This window comes from Penaeus monodon, chromosome 32, assembly GCF_015228065.2.
Source record: "Penaeus monodon isolate SGIC_2016 chromosome 32, NSTDA_Pmon_1, whole genome shotgun sequence".
Lineage (NCBI taxonomy): Eukaryota > Metazoa > Arthropoda > Malacostraca > Decapoda > Penaeidae > Penaeus > Penaeus monodon.
The window spans coordinates 9,041,157-9,044,008 of record NC_051417.1 but is presented as its reverse complement, the minus strand read 5'-3'; positions in this window follow the sequence as shown (position 1 = coordinate 9,044,008).

The window sequence follows — 2,852 nt, the reverse complement described above, 5'->3', positions numbered from 1 at the left end:
CACTGCCACGGTATAAAATGGGTGGAAATCTGAACGAGTGAGGTTTTACGTCTGAACAATGCACAGTGTTTATGTGTGAAGGGAACATGAATAACAGAGGATGGTGTGATGCTTTCTTTATCTAAATATTAGATCCTTTTTTTATTAATATTTTCTTTTGTAACTTGAAGGTTATGATTTATCTGATAAAGTAGAGACACTGGTATGAGTACAGTTAAGAATGTAATTTGTACTGCAGTATATTATTTTTTGTGATATATTGGGTGTATATTGTAACGTCGACGTAACACTCCCGATAACAGGAGTAAGCTATATGTCTATATATCTCCTGCTAAGTTTTGTACATGCACTACCATAAATTATTCTTCGATTTAAATACATATATATATAAAAAAGCATCCTGAGCTGGTGACAGACTTAAGGTTTCACTTATGTAAATGTGTATTACTCCTTATATAACATGCCGCCCACACGCAGAGTTACCTCACGTTGTGCTAATATTGTTAATCACTGGACAGATAAGGCAGGCTCTTGCCCATACGTAGTCAGATTGTTATCTGCCAACCCTCGTGCGTCATGGGTGTTTGCTGGGCATAAAGCAGAACCAATTTTACATTTTTTAGCCTCTTTACATACCGACGAGATTCGAGGAAGATCAACACATTTTACCGAACGTAACATTGCTTATACAACTAACGTTAATACGAGGGCAGAAATGATCGACTACAAATATAAACATTGACACGGCGATGAACAGATGCGTAGACACCTACAAAGAGCGAAATATAGTGATTTGTGTCAAGCCCCAAAAATGCAAATGTTCAGTTGGACGAGAAAAGTCGAGCAAAAAGTGCCACAGTAGACAAGCAAAAGGAAATCGTGAACTTTTTCACAGAGCCACAGGTACTAGACAAAAGCACACTTGTTAATGTAGATGGCATCATATTGAGAACAGTGAAAAGAAGTCCAGGTGTAAAGAGAAACACAGGTATTCCAATGAATGGAAGCACATGGGAAAGTGTGAAAAGAGGTTTATTTATTCAAATGGATGAGAACACATTGGCAAGTCTGAACGGAGGAACAGAATCTGAAGAAGATGAAGACGCATTTGGGATTGTGAACGGATTCGCAGACACCCACATAGATGATAAAACATTGAGAAGTGCGAACAAGAGCAAAGAAGTTACAACAGATGATAATAGTAATAGGGACACAGATATTCAAATAGATGAAAACACATTAGACAGTATGAATAGAAGCACAGATATCAGAATACAGGAGACAACGAATGAAGCTGTGAACGGGCACACAGATGTTCAAGAAGATAGGAACAGGGTTGGAAGTGCAAGCAGGAGTATAGATGTTCAAGTAAACAGCACCACAATAGCAACTGTAAACAAGTGTATGAATGTTAAAATGGACAACAAGGTGGAAAGCACAAAACCTCGGATTGGTGATAAAGTCGACAAGAGTATGATGGAAAATGTGAAAAAATGTACAGACGGCAAGATGGACAAGAACACGAACTCAGCTACGGATATTCAGGTGGATGAGAACAGAATGGGAAGTGTGAGCAGAACTATAGACTTCAAGGATGATGAAAAGGTGGAGGAAACTTCAAAAACTGACGTCAAGATTGAGGAAAATAATGAGGAAACTTTGAACACTGACGTCAAGGTAGACGAACATGTGGAGACTTTGAAATCTGTCGGCAAGGTTGATGAAAATGTGGAAGAAACTTTGAACACTGACGTCAAAATGTTCGAAGATGTGGAGGAGATTTTGAACACTGACGTCAAGCTGAGCCAACATGTGGAAGAAACTTTGAACAGTGAGGACACAATGCAAAAACATAACCTATGTGATGATATTGAACTGGATGAGACCACGATTGAAGGCGAGAACTGGTGTACAAATCCCATTATGGGTAAGAACACAGTAGAAGGTATAGATACATATAAAGGTGTCGTGAAAGTGGAAGATCTAGCGGAAGATATGAATGCAGATCAAAACATCAAGGATAGACAGAACTTACTTGAAAATGCAGATTTTATTAAAGATGTTGAATTGGAGAATAAAACAGAAAATATAAACATATCTGCAGAATCTAGAAGTGGAACGGATGAAATGGTTCTGCCGAAAAGGTGTGCAGATGTGACTTTAGAAGTGGGCATAACACCTCTACACAAGATGGAAAACAAAGACAAAGATCCAGTAATGTTCTATGATGCTATAAAACCTGTGTTCACCGTGGGAAGCATAATAGGCCTACATACGCTAATCAGAAAATCTGACGGCAAATACACCATATCTCCAATGAAAGTATTCGTTGCAACTCTGGGTTTAACCCATTCCTTTCTAACACTGATGGCTATGTCGTTTGTCATTCTCACTTGTAGTTCCTACAACACTCAGGTCATGTTGCTTCCCATGCAGTCTGGTTGCTCTTTCTGTCTCCATGCGTATATTCTGTGCATCAGTAAGAGCAAAGCTATTGGGAAGTACTTGTCAGCGATCGAAGAGAACCAACTCAAAATCAAAATACCATGTCCGTGGTTCTTCTTACTGGGCATCTTCACGTATTCAATAGTATACACAGCGTGCGTCCTATTGGTCTTGCATGTTCCCGAGACTCACAGGATCATATTATTAAGCCCTACGTTGATGACGGCTCTCATCCCCAGCTTCGTTGACGTGTATGTGTTTTCGTTCGTGTATGCAGTTGGAGTTGGTCTTGAGAAGCTCACAAAGGACGTGGAGGAGGAGGCGGACTGGACCTTCCAGGAGGTGAAGGCGGTGGCTGACAAGTGGCTGCAAATCGATAGCCTTTTGAGGTCGCATAATGCGGTTAG